The following is a 14197-nucleotide window of genomic DNA, read 5'->3' as shown; positions in this document are numbered from 1 at the left end:
TCAGTATTTCAAAGCCACTACTCTCATAAAAACACCTACTCCATCGAGGCTCATGTCCTGTGGTTACTCCAACTTCCCCCCTTCTCATCATTCAGGTCTTTTGTACCAGGCTCATCCTCAGTCACTTTGAAGTCTCTTGTGATGGCGAACACCTGAGTCCCTCAGTTTCTTGACCACCTTATCTCCAATGACCTCCTTCTTGGTCGTCTAACATGGACTTACACAGGACACATAGAAACTATGCCCCTCTGCTTTCCCTCTAAAATCACAAACACAAGCCTCCCGCTCCTGACCACAAATTCTTGCATTACCCTTCTGCTTGACTAGCTTTTCCCATTATGATCATTTCCCAACCTCTTTGGAATATCTAATTCTAAAACTTCCCCTTTAATTCTCTTCGTCTAGTCACCTCTTTTGTTCCTTTCCCAGCTTTGATCGGATGGCCTATCACTTTGTCAGTCTTTGGCATACATCTTCATTTACTTTGTCTTTCTGACCTTCTGTCTCTACTCTGGCAAAATCCCATCATAGTTGACATCAGCCATCAATAAATCAGATATTGAATAAGCACCAACTTCATGACAGGTACTTTTATAAGCACTAAAGAAAGATGCAAAATGGACAAGATGGATCATGGCCCTGGCCTTGTGGAGTTTATCCCCTATTGGAGGGTAGATGGGGGATGAAAAAAAAAGGCATAGAGATATTTAATATATGTCAGGGTCATGATAAGTGCTTCCAGGAAAAATAAGTGCCAAGAAGGGAGACAGAAAGTAATGGAAGTGGGAGGATGGGGAGAAGAGGTGGTGCTATTTTAGACACCATGGTCTGAGAAGGCATCAGGAGGAGGTGACTTTTGAGCAGAGACCTCAATAAGCTGAGAACCAAGGTGCGGGAGGAGGCTCCAGAGAATAGCAGGTGCAAAGATCCTGGGGTGGGCATGTGCTTCACCTGTTAGAGGAAGAACAAGGTGATAGCAGGACTGAAATGCAGACAGTAGTAGAAGATGCAGTGGGAAAGGCACCCAGAGGACACATCATGAAGGCCTTATGGATCCAAACGAGGACTTGGGAGTTTGTTTGTTCCAGAGGAGCCACTGAAGGGTTTTACGCCTTTGTCTGAAATGGTCTGACTTTCCTTGGAAAACATCACTCTGGGGATTGTGTAGAAATTATACTGTGGGGAAGGCATGAATGGAGCAGGACACAATGAGGGAATTCTGCTGTGATCCAACTGGGAGATGAAGGTGTAACCATATAGTTTCTCTGTACTTTTCCCTGAAAGTGTAGTCCCTGAACCAGCATCATCCATATCATCTGGAACCTTCTAATGCAAATTCCCAGGCCCTACCCCCCTCATCGACCTACATTTATTAAACTTCTGATCTCTTACATATCCTCTCATTCTCAGAAAATAACACTCACTTCACACTTCACAGTGGGGGGGATACATCATGTAAGAATTCCTCCATTTCTGCCTACCATATCTATAAAATTATATCCTTTCACTCTTTTCATACGAAAGAGGTATCCCTGCTTCTAACTGTGACCTCTCTGTCTTATCTGTGTTTATGGTTCATGGCTGCTCAGGTCCCTGCCAACATGTTAAAAATAATTTCTCCCCATCTCTACCTCCAGCCCTCACTCGGTCCAAAAGCTGAACAAAGCTCTTGGAAGAACTGCTACATCCATTCTCTCTGTCCTCTGGTCTCCCTCCCTTCCCCAACCTACTTGAACCTGGCTTTGGTTCCCACCCTTACACAGAAAGATCTCTCACCAGGTTCCCAACGATCTTTTGCTGCTAAAACCATAGAAAACATTGAGCCATGTCACACAAGTGTATCTGTGCTTTGTGTTATTAGAATACTTCTGTATGAGATTTATAAAGAGCTGTCACCACGCCAACCCCACCCCATTACCTCTTCTCTTTCCCTGTCCCAGACCCTCCTCCTTAGATCCCCACACCTAGTAACTGAGGGGTTAAGCCATCACAGCAAGGGTCCCCCTCGCCCAACTCCCATATCAGGCTAACAGACTTTCTGATTGGTTTGTGTGTTACATTTTTTAGTATAACCTAAAATCAACAGATTTTTCCAGGCTCCTTCTTGACTGTTCAGAATCATTTAACACACTCAAATATTTGAAATAGTCTCTTTCTCTGATCTCTGTGATCCCACACTCTTGATTTTCTTCCTGCACTTTTCAGTTTGCTGCACTGACTTTCCCCCATTGACATAACCTTTAAATGTTGATATTGTTCTGGATCCTCTTCTCTTTGAAATCTCAATAGATATCACTTATTCTCACCTCATGCTTTCAATTACCATCTGTATGTGAATAAATTCTACATTAAATGTTTAACCGAACCTCTCCTCTGAACTCCAGACCTGACTCAAATATCTGCTTAGCATACCATTTGGATGTCTCATAAAGTCTACAAATGTTACATAAAATTGCACTTCCTAGCTCCTAACTCCCCATCTGGTCCTTCTGCTGAGTGTGTTCTACCATCCACCCAGATGTACAAATCAGACAACGAGGAGTCATCTGTAACTCCTCCCTTCCCCTCACCACCCCCTCATCTTCCATCAATTATCATGTTCTATTTAGTCTCTTTCTCTTTTAAAAAAATTTATTTATTTATTTATTTATTTACTTGTCTAGAAGGAGAGAGTGCACACACACATGAATGGGAGGAGGGGCGTAGGGAGAGGGAGAGAAAGAATTCCAAGCAAACTCCATACTGAGTGTGGAGCCCAATGTGGGGCTCAATCTCACGACCCTGAGGTCATGACCTGAGCTGAAATCAAGAGTCAAACACTCAACCAACTGGAGCCACCCAGGCCACCCCCTATTTAGTCTCTTTCTAACCTACATGGGATATATATTAAATCCATTCCATTGGCTTCCATATCCCCTCCGGTCTCTGGTTCAAGCCATCATCCCCTCTCACCTCACTGATCATAGAGGCCTCTTGGATTCCTGCATCCATATCTGCCTCTCTCCATTGTATTTTCTCTAAAACAGCCAGAGTGATCTTTTGCAAAATGCAAATCTGATTAAACCAATATATTCTGTTTCACTCCCTTGGGATTCAAAATGAGGTCACATTCCTCTTAATGTTCAAACCAGATAAGCTAGAGCCAGCCTTGTCTGCCTGGTGTGATAACTTCAGATTCCAAAGGTTCAAATTGTCTTCATAGATGGAACAGAAAAATCTGCCTATATTCTTTTTGACTGCTTGGCTGTCTGTAGAACATCAGAGTGTACTAGTCCTCTGCCCTAGGATAGTCCTTGCCCATTGCAGTATGATCTGTAGTGACCAGGCACTGATGTCCACCAAATACCCCAGGGTAATCCTTACCCAGCAAAAGAAAGTGTTTCAATGGTCTAAACCTAACAGTGTTTCAGTTCTGGAAGTTGGGGGAGGAAACCTTGCTTTACAAATGTCATAGCCCACTCCGATGGCTCAATGTCACAGTAGGCATGGGACCCAAATGTTAAAGCTCTTCCCTTCCTCATACACATGGACAAGGAGAGATGGTGGGTGTCAGAACCCGCTTACATTTCCCAAGACAAAGCCATAATACCTTTGTGAATTTGTGCATGCAGACTGATTTGCTCTCACCCAGGCCTTAAGACCCAAATGCAAAGATGTTACCAGAGGCCAGCAGCCTGAGCCCCAACACTAATCAGAATGGACCTGAAGCCTAACCAGTCAGGGTACAGTCTACTTCTATTTGAGAAAGAAGATAATTTTCAATCCAAATGTCCTTGACACTCTCTAGTTCCTGTCTTTAGTAGATGGTCTGACTCCTAACTCAAGGTAGAAACACAGGAGAATCCCAGGAGTTGCCTTCTCCCTCTGTCACATATAACCGGCCACAAATCCTTGACGATTCTACCTATGAACGCCCATAGAGTTCAGCTCTGACACTTAGTTCAAGCCCTTCTTTGTTCTTTTACCATTTTAATCATTCCTACATATCACCCTGGCTCTACTTCCAGTCTTAACCTCCATATTGCCTTCATTGATCTTTCTAAAATATAAATCTGATCCTGCCCCTGTTCTGCTTAAAGCTCTTTAATTAATCCCCTTTTATCTACTGCAAGGATGGGATTCTTGTCTGAGATGCAAGAAGTAGGAGTCAATGGATGGGCATCAGAGGAATTGTGAATGATGTACAAAATTTTGTACGTGCATTTCTCCAACGAGATAGCTCATGGTTTTCATCAGAGCTTCAGGGGGATATATTTCCATAGAAAAGCTAAGGTCTACAGTTGAAGCTCAAGCTGTTTAGCTGGGATGAAAGGGATTTTCATGACCTGGTTGCTACTGACCTGGCCAATCTTATCATTTGCATCTCCCTCCTGCCATCCCTCTCCACTTAACACTCCAACAATATAAAACTGTTTATGATTGCTAAATATACCTTACGATCTTATGCCTTCCTGTACTTTTGGGCATCGTGTTCCCTCTGCCTGCAATGCTCTTTTCTTTATCCCCTCTCATCTGCTTGTAAAATTTACCTTTCAAAATCTGGCACTGGCAACATTTTTAGAGAGATTTCCCTGGTTCCCTTCTATAAAGAGTTAACCGCTCTGGCTTATGAGCCACGTCTCTTTCTTGTACAGGCGCCCCCCACCCCCTTATCCAGCTTCTTTGATTCAACATTCTGTGCCTTAGGCTCACTCATGTTCCTAGTAATAGTTTGCTAATTTTCGCTGCTGTATGGTATTCTGTTGTATAATTTATAATTTTTTACTACTGACAGACATTTGAATTGTTTCCATTTTCAGCTACTAAGAACAGGTTGCTATGAACTTTCTTATCCCTGTCTTTCAGTTACCTTACATATGCATTTCTATTAAGTTTGTATCTAAAAGTACAATTTCTGGGTTATGGGGTATGTGATCATTGAGCTTTAGGAGCTGCTGTCAAATACCGTCCTAAAGTGGTTGGGTCAGTCCTAAAGTAGTTGGTCAATTTCAACTCCCATCAACTGTCTGAGAGTTCAGCTGCTGTACATTCTTGCCACTACTTGGTCATTTCATTTTTAAGTGTTAGTCATTTTGGTGATATACTGGTACGCCGAGGTATATACTATACTGAATTTTATTTATGTAGCGGTCTACTCTTCTCAACACTGATTTCCTTGAGGCCACGGGACTCTGTCTTAGGCAGCACTGTATACCGACAGGTACGTGTCTGGCATGCTCCAGTGCTAAGGAACTGTTTGTTGAGTGAACAGAGAGCTGGAGAAGCGAGAAGGGGCTGACAAGTCTTCCTAATGCGAAAATCAAGCTTTTAAGGTGAGTGACTATCTATTTTTGCCTAACTTTGAGTCAAGTCCTAATCATCAGACTTGTTTGAATGTCCATCCCCTGCCAGTATTGTTCTTTTGGTACTTTCTCAAGGAATCACTAGGTAGGTACTCCTTAGCATTGACTGCGAATTTATATACCAAGGCAGTGACAATTCTGAGCATAAAGTTAAAAGACACCTTGAAATATAACTGTATTTCCCTACTTTCTGGCAAAATCACATCTAAGTCACCCAAGGCAGAGAAGAGGCTAATCCTTATTTACAGATGTTAATCTTTACTTAAGCCCATGATTAAAGAAGTTAATCCTTGTTTGAACCTTGTGGGTTTAATGCACATCACTTTTTCCCGAGATAACATTCACTAGGATAGCTTTAGTAAAAAAAAAATGGATAATAAGTGTTGGCAAGGATGTGGAGAAATGGGAAGCCTCATATGCGGCTGGTAGGAGGGTAAAACGGTGTAGCTGCTTTGAAAAACAGTTTGGCTGTTGCTCAAAAACATGAATGCAGAGGTGCCTGGCTGGCTCAGTCAGTAGAGCATGTGACTCCTGATCTTGGGGTTGTGAGTTCAAGCCACGCATTGGACATGGAAATTACTTAAAAAAAAAAAAAAAAAGTCTTTAAAACAAACAGAAAAACATGAATATGGAGTTACTACTTGACCCAAATATTCTTCTCTAGGCATATATCTAGAAAATTAAAAATGTATGTTCACACAAAAAGTTGTAAACAAATGTTCATAGCAGCATTATCTATAATAATCAAGAAGCGGAAACACCCCAAATGTCCATCAGCTGATGAATGGAATCCCTACAATGGCATACTACTCAGTCATAAAAAGGGATGAAATATACGCTAGAACATGAGAGAATCTTGAAAATATTCTGCTAAGTGAAATCAGCCACAGAGGCCACATATCATATAGGGCCATCTATATAAAATGCCCACGATAGGGAAATTCACAGAGACAGTGGTAGCTAGTGGTTAGTTAGTGATTAGTGGTAGCTAGAGGCCGCAAGAAGGAATAAATGGGGTGTAACTGCTCGTAGGTACGTGTTACTTTGGGGGGTGATAAAAATGTATTAAAATTAGATAATGGTAATGCTTGCATGACTCTACGAATACGCTAAAAACCACTGAATTGTACACCTTAGGAGGATGAATTTTATGGTATGTTAATTGTATCTCAATAAAGCTGTTATACAATACCTCGAACTATTACACTTACTTTTTTGCATAATTTGCTTCTTTCCTGAACTATTTGCTATAAGCTTGTATTATTCTTGCAATTTCAAGAAAACAACGGTTTTTAAAAATATGGGTGACACTTGAATCGTGGGTGTAAGGACCTATTTAGCCAGAGCGACTCCATCTTGGTTAAAAGCCATTTTGTTGTTTGTGCAGTAAAATTTAAACTGACCCTGCCCCCCCGCCCCCACGAGAAACTTACTTAGAAGCAAGTCTGGGAAACCAGTAAAATATGGTCAGCTAGTTCCTAATAACAGAGCCCAGAATACAAGGACGAGTCAGGCCAGGTGGAGACATCCAGTCAGTAAGAAACACACATACTTTTTCCCTAACCACCAAAGAATGTAAACCCCGCCATTTGGGCGCCAACCTTGAGCACCAATTCTGACCAGAGTAATAGGTTAGGTCAAACAGCTACTATAGGGTAAATTGTAATTCAATTGGCCACCTGTGTGTGACCTAACATGACTAATCTCATTGGCCACCTATGTGTGGCCGGACTTTTGCTCTATTAAAGGTAGTCTGTAAGATGGGGAGGGGTCGTCGCCCTCTTCGGAGGCAGCCCTGACTGGTCAGTCAGTCAATTCTTGAGCCTGTAAGCTGGGGGTGGTCGCTCTCTTCGGAGACGGCCCTGGCCGGTCAGTCTGACTTCTAATGCTTAGCATAGAACAGAGCTTTGCATAACTTTCACCTTGTCTCAGTCTCATTCCCCTGACCAATCAGTCTAACTTCTAATACTTATCATAAAATAAAGCTTTAAATAACTCACTTTGTCTCAGTCTCGTTTTCGTTTAATGACGGACCTAACAGTGGGACCATGACCTGAGCCAAAGGCATACACTTGACTGAGCCATCCAGGTGCCCCAATATACACGGATTTTTGACTATGCAGGGGAGGGTGCCAGCATCCCTAAATTCCCCATTGCTCAAGGGTCAACTGTATATTTAATTATGATTTGTATTTTATTCCTGTATTATTACCTCTTCTTTTTCTCTCATTGAACCAACCCATACCGTCCTAAAGGATCAAGTATATGATTAAGTAGGACAGGGCTGCCACAGGCATTTGGTTTAGACAAGAAGAACCTACGTAAAAGTTTGCTGGTTTCGTTGTCCTCTGGAAGCAACGTCTTAATCCAGTACGACTGGCCCAATCATTGTCCTCTCTTATTTTTCTCTTCTGATCTCTTGAAGAGGAAAATACGAAGCAAAAAAGATGCATAAAACGTGGTATTAGAGACTACTACTGTCACCTTTGATTACTTTTTAAAATTTCGTCTTCCCCTTAGTTTTTTTCCCTTACTCCAATGATTTTTTAAAAACTTAAAAATTCCTCTAATCCTGTACTTCTCAAAACGCGGTTCCCAGTTGAGCAGCACCCACATCACCAGAGGACTTGTCAGAAATGTAAATTATAGGCTTCTGGGACTTGAATGGGCTGGTACTGGGGGAGCCCCCCAACCCCCTAACCGCCCCCCCGCCGCCCGCGAGCTGGGGGGCGGGGCTTAAGTAGTCGGCCAGGTGAGTGTGGAGTCTGCTGGCTCAGTTCCTGCCTCTCTTCCCAGCCATCAGCTAGCTATCCAGGCGTAATGCACATTATTAGTAGACCGTTGCAGATCTGCTGAGTCACCTTTCTTTCCCTTACCCTACCTTCCCTTCGCCACTCTGCTTGGATTCTTCCCTCAGCCTGTTTCTCTCAGCATTTTCTCTCCCATCTTGGAATCTGCTCTTGCCCAAATCGCAACACGTGTTTCTGTCCTTTCCCACATACCTGGTGATTGTCAACATCCCCTACTTAAGAATCCCTCACAGCACGTCCCCAGGGAGAAAGAGAAGAGGGTAACCGTGAGAAGAAAGATTTTTGTTTGAACATGTATGGTACTTATTCTGGCAAAAATAAGCATGCTACTTCTGCGGAGCAGAGACTGACAAACTTGAATGTGCAGAGGGGAGTTTGTGGTTTTTAAAATGCGTGTTACTAAGCTTCAGATTCTGGGCTCCAGATGCAGTATCTGGGTTGGAGTTCAGGAACCTTCATTCTCCCAAGTGCCTCAGGTGATTTGGAGGGTGTGGACCTTGCCCGCTTTGAGAAAAACCAGGTAAAGCATGAGTCTTACGGGGGGGGGGGGGGGGGGGGGGCTTCCATACCTCTCCCCTTTGCAGAGTCTCCACCCACTGGAAGTTTCTACAAAAAGAAAGTAACACAGGACCCACATCTTTTAGTGACATTTTCCACGTCGTTAATTTAGCAATGGAGTGCTTAGGAGACTTTTAAATCAAGTACTTAGACTCTCAAAAAGAAAAAAAATGTTAACACCTGAAGGGTAAACTGTTAATGTAGGGGCAGTTCTGCTGTTAAGTGGTAAAGTCATTCTTGAAATAATACATAACCTAAATAATTGTAGAAATAATCCTGAATAAGCTAATTACCTTTGCATTTATGTTCTCCTAGCATATAACTTTGAGATACATAAAGTTTCATTCCTTCTAAAGTTGTCACTTTGGAGGAATTTTTCTCAGATTATTGTTCACAGTGGGTTGTAAGTATTAGTGGAAGAAACGAATATATATATTATATATTACCTGAGAAAAGATCATGATTGTGCATCAGTTGCCAAGATGTGAGATGATAATCTGTTTACAGTTCAGTGTTACATCCTTCCACATTTTCTTTCTTTAAAAAAAATTTTTTTTAAGACATTATTTATTTATTTGAAAGAGAGAACACAAGCAGAGAGGAGGGGGCAGAGGGAGTCCAACATGGGGTCGTAATCCCAGGACCCTGGGACCATGACCAGAGCCAAAGGCAGATGCTTAAATGACTGAGCTACCCAGGCGCCCCCTTTTAAAATTACATTATTTTTTAAAAAGATTTTATTTATTTATTTGAGAGAGAGAATAAAAGAGAGCATGAAAGAGGAGAAAGTCAGAGGGAGATGCAGACTCCCTGCTGAGCAGGGAGCCCGCCGTGGGACTCGATCTTGCGATTCCAGGATCATGACCTGAGCTGAAGGCAGTCACTTTTTTTTTTTTTTTTTAAGATTTTATTTACTTGACAGACAGAGATCACAAGTAGGCAGAGAGACAGGCAGAGAGAGAGGGGGAAGCACGCTCCCTGCTGAGCAGAGAGCCCGATGAGGGAGTCGATCCCAGGACCCTGGGATCATGACCCGAGCTGAAGGCAGGGGCTTTAACCCACTGAGCCACCCAGGTGCCCCTGAAGGCAGTCACTTAACCAACTGAGCCACCAGGTGCCCCCCTCTTTTAAAATTACTTTTAAAAGATTTTATTTGTTGGGGCGCCTGGGTGACTCAGTGGTTAAAGCCCCTGCCTTCGGCTCAGGTCATGATCGCAGGGTCCTGGGATCGAGTCCCGCATCCGGCTCTCTGCTCCGCAGGGAGCCTGCTTCTTCCTCTCTCTCTGCCTGCCTCTCTGCCTACTTGTGATCTCTGTCTGTCAAATAAATAAATAAAATCTTTAAAAAAAAAAAGATTTTATTTGTTTGAGAGAGTGAGCGAGCAAGAGAGCGAGCACAGGAGCAGGGGCAGAGGGAGAGCGAGAAGCAGACGCCCTGCTGAGTAGGGAGCCCACCACAGGGTTCAATCCCTGGACTCTGGGATCATGGTCTGAGCCCAAGGTAAACACTTCACTGACTGAGCCACCCAGGTGCCTCCTTGCACATTTTCTTTCTTAAGACTCCCCCACCCCATCATTGTCATCCCAATATTTTTTACTTGTGAAGTACTGGAGGAAATGACATTTTTGGCCCCATACAATAGAGCTGCCCGATTTCAGCAGTATCAGTATTTTGGTCTGGATAATTCTGTGCTGTCCAGTGAATTGCAGGATTAGAAGCACCCTTAGCCTCTGCCCTCTAGATGTCAGAAGCACCTGCCCTTCACGCCCCCAAGCTGTGACAACTTAAAAATACCTCCAGACATTGTCAAATCTCCTCGGGGGAGCAAAATTGCCACAGGTTGAGAATCATTGAAGTAGAACATTAAGTGAAGAAAATGTACAATTCACATGGTAACTCTATGGAACATTTTAATGCCTGCAGTCAAAGTAATTTTGCTTTTATGTTGAAAATAGTGTGTAGCTTCTTGAGAGTGTTTCATTAGAAATGACAGTATTTTGTGAAATCCAAAAAAAACTATTCTGGACATATTGTACCTCTACAAAATATGAAGCATATCTCTAAAAGTGATATTAAGTTAAAATTAAGGGTGGACACATGAAAATGTAAGTGGACAAGAATGTTATCTCAGTATGTGAGAGGTAGTGTGGACCAACAATAATAATAATATCAATACTGTGCTGATATGCTAATACAGTAGGCAATATTGACCAAACATTTGTGCCAGGGGGCACCTGGGTGGCTCAGTCGGTTGAGTGTCTGACTCCTGCTTTTGGCTCAGGTCATGCTCTCAAGGTTGTGGGATCGAGCCCCATGTCAGGCTCCTCGCTCAGTGTGGAGTCTGCTTCAGATTTCTTTCTCCCTCGCCCTTTGTCTCTCCTTGATTTCTCTCTCTCTCTCCCTCTCAAGTAAATAAAATCTTTTAAAAAAATTTTGTGCCAGGCCTATTATTGCTTCTGAGAACGCAGAGATAAGAAACAAAACAAGTGTCTTCTCTTGGAAGGCTCAGAGTCTAGTGGGGAGACTCAAGGACACGTGGATGAATAATTACAATTCTGAATTATCATTTAAAAGGGCAGAACTGGGAAAAATTTTATAGCAATGTTTACAGTTCATTTGTAGTAAAATGACTGAAAAACAAATTAAGAGGCTTTAAAAGCCTTAGCTGTGTGGACAGTTCATACCTGGGCTAGGTTTCTGTCACTCTGACACAGAGAGTTAATGTAATTCAGATGAAATTTCCCCTCTTTTCCTTATCATAAATAAATTTGGCATTAGTTTATTGGGTGATTGAAGTTGAAGCAGATGGACTATATTGCCAAAATGATCAGGATAAGTAGTTCAACCATTCACTTAACTTGCCTATGAAGACTTCAGCATGCTGTGATCTAATGAATGAAATGAATGCCAACTTGGGAGATTTGTGTTAAAATGTTAAATAAGATTTTACCCACTTAGGGGTGCCTGGGTGGCTCAGTTGCAGTGGCTAACTGCAGCTGAGGTCATGATCCCAGGGTCCTGGTATTGAAGCCCACTTCTCTTCCTCCTTCTGCCCCTCCTGTCTGCTTGTGCTCTCTCTCAAATATTTAGAGAGACAGTACAAGTAGGGAGGAAGAGCAGGAGAGTGGGGAGCCCAATGTGGGGCTTGATCCCAGGAACCTGGGATCATGACTTGAGCTGAAGGCAGCTGTTTAACTGAGCCACACAGGCACCCCCAAAATACGTTAATATTGACTATAACTTTAAAACCAACATTTTTAGAGTGTTTTCCATTTACAAGCATATCTCATTTTATTGTGCTTTGCAAATACTGAGTTGTGTTTTTTTTTTGGTTTTTTTTTTGTTTTGTTTTTTTTTACAAATTGAAGGTTTGTGGCAACCCTGTGTTGAGCAAACAGCATCTTCTTTGTGTCTATGTCACATCTTGGTAATTCTCAATATTTCAAACTCTTTCAACATTGTATTTGCTATGGTGTTCTGTTCTGTGATCAGTGATTGTGACTTGCTGAAAGCTCAGTTGATGGTTTGCATTTTTCAACAATATTTTTAAATTAAGGAACATACATTATGTTTTAGACCTATTCCTGCACACTTAATAGACTACAGTATAGTTTTTATATGCACTGGGAAACCAAAACATTCATGTAACTTGCTTTATTGCAATATTTGCTTTATTGTGGTGGTCTGGAACTGAATGCAGAATATCTCCAAAGTATACCTGTATAGACATATGCTGCTCTCCCAGTGGTTTGCTCTCCCAGTGGTTTGCTCCCACTGGTTTACCTTTTCTTGTTTCTTTAGTGACACAATGCCCCCAAGCTACTGCATGGCTTTGGATTAGAAAAAAAGGCTAAAAAAAAAAAAAAGGATTAAAAATCCGCATAAACATAGCTTCAGTCCTGTCAAGTAGGAAATAGACAAATTCGGTTTGCTGGGACCGTGGCATTGAACTGGGGAGGAAGTCAGACTAAAGACATTGATTTGCCTTAAGATGTATTGGTCTTCCTGGACTTGCTGACCTGAATGCACAACTATGAAAATGTCTGAAACCCAAGGAAATGGGATTGGGGTCACTGTATTGTAGGAAGTGACAGCATGGACAGGTATGCATATTCACCAAACATTTCTGGTTCATCTGGCTTCCTGCAAGGCATTTGATAGGGTAGCACCTCTTGGTTGTGGGATCATGTGATTCTTTCTGGCCAATGGGGTGTGAGCACACAGGTGGCGAGTCTGGGCTATTGACCAGAGATACTCCCTACTTCGCTTTCCTTATAATGACCAGCAGCACATGAGATATGGCTTCTTCATCAGCCTGAATCTACTTACAGTGGACATAGCCCTCTGCTGAACCACGGTGGATACATATTTGTTTTTAGCAGAAAATTGGCTTCTTCCAGCATGAGTATTTTAGGTTTCGTACACCAGACTGTCTCTGCCACAACTATTCAACTCTGCTCTGCTGTGGCGTGAAAGCAGTCTTAAGATATACGTGGATGGGGCTGCAACCCTCCAAAAAGCTTTACAAAAAGGCCACTTGACCCTGGGACCATAGTTTGTAGACCCCCCTTTTGTCACAGACCTTTTAGGATTGTTACTGCAGCGTAACTTAGCCTATTTTGATATACTGGGGCTGTGAGATGGCCCCCCAAGTGAGATCTTTGTCACCTGTGTTGTCATCTTTCCTGCTCCCTCTCTATAATCTTTCCTTTTTCCTGGAAGAAAAGCCTAACTTAGCTGACTGTGGGTTTTTATGCTTCCATACCTGTTACTGTATCATGTACCCATGAAAGGCACAAGAGGCCTCTCTGTCACACAAGCCCTCTTCAGCTCAAACTTGAATCCTTCATTAGCGGTCTCCAAATCATTGGTTTCCATACTTTAGAATCACCAGAAGGGGGTTTAAAAAGCAAAAACAAAAACAGGGTGCTGGGCTCCACCCCTGGAATTTCTGGGGAGAATTTATCTAGTAGAATATTTCATGTCTGATCTTGAAGACATTGGTCAAGTTCTAAGGAATAAAGCGGTGACTTTTTCAAACTTCTGTGTGCACAGAAGATCTTGTTAAAATGCAGATTCACACAGTAGGTCCACGATAAGGCCCAAGGTTTTGATAGTGATAGTGGTCAGGGTGAGCACACTAAGAGATACAAGGGGCTAAAGGATTCTAATCTTCCCTTCTAGCCTCTAGGTGTAGCACAGTACAAGTGTTTCAGTCTTGAATAACCTTAGGTCAACTATGACTTCTCTCACACCTTAAAATTTGTTAGCAAATACTGTTGGTTCTATTACAATATGCAAAGCATCCAGCCACCAGTCACCACCTTCATTGTAACACCCTGACCTTGGCCACCCCCATCTCTGGGCCATATTATTTCAACAGCCTCCTTGTTGGGCTCCCAGCTTCTCCTCTTGCCCCACTCTCCCTCTTAATCCACACACATGGTAAATTCTTTTACACAGCAGTGAGAGGATTTCTTTAAAACC

The sequence above is a fragment of the Enhydra lutris genome, unplaced genomic scaffold, assembly GCF_002288905.1.
Source record: "Enhydra lutris kenyoni isolate GAN:26980312 unplaced genomic scaffold, ASM228890v2 scaffoldscaffold22, whole genome shotgun sequence".
In the NCBI taxonomy this organism is placed as follows: Eukaryota; Metazoa; Chordata; class Mammalia; order Carnivora; family Mustelidae; genus Enhydra; species Enhydra lutris.
This window is presented reverse-complemented; position numbering follows the sequence as displayed.